The sequence below is a fragment of the Etheostoma spectabile genome, chromosome 7 (assembly GCF_008692095.1).
Source record: "Etheostoma spectabile isolate EspeVRDwgs_2016 chromosome 7, UIUC_Espe_1.0, whole genome shotgun sequence".
NCBI classification, from domain to species: Eukaryota; Metazoa; Chordata; class Actinopteri; order Perciformes; family Percidae; genus Etheostoma; species Etheostoma spectabile.
The window spans coordinates 8,089,333-8,089,754 of NC_045739.1; positions in this window are offsets into that span (position 1 = coordinate 8,089,333).

Below are 422 nucleotides of genomic sequence, written 5' to 3' on the forward strand. Positions count from 1 at the left end.
TTGCTAGTTTATAAATCACTCAATGGTTGAGGTCCAAAATACATTTCTGATCTGCTACTACACTATGAACCACCCAGACCTCTCAGGTCATCTGGGACAGGTCTGCTTTCTGTCCCCAGAGTCAGAACCAAACAGGGGGAAGCAGCGTTTAGTTTCTATGCTCCTCATATCTGGAACAAACTCCCAGAAACCTGCAGATCCACTGCTACTCTCAGTTCTTTTAAATCAATCTTTCTTTTTGATGTTGCCTTTCTTTAAATGACTGTTCATTTCTTTAATGTTTAATTTCTTATGCTGCACTGTAACTTTTATTCTTGTGTTTTATGTGTCTAAATGTTCTTATGTTTAACTGTTTATTCACATGTTTTATCTGTTTTTATTTTTAACTGTTTTTTAACTGATTTTGTGTAAAGCACTTTGAA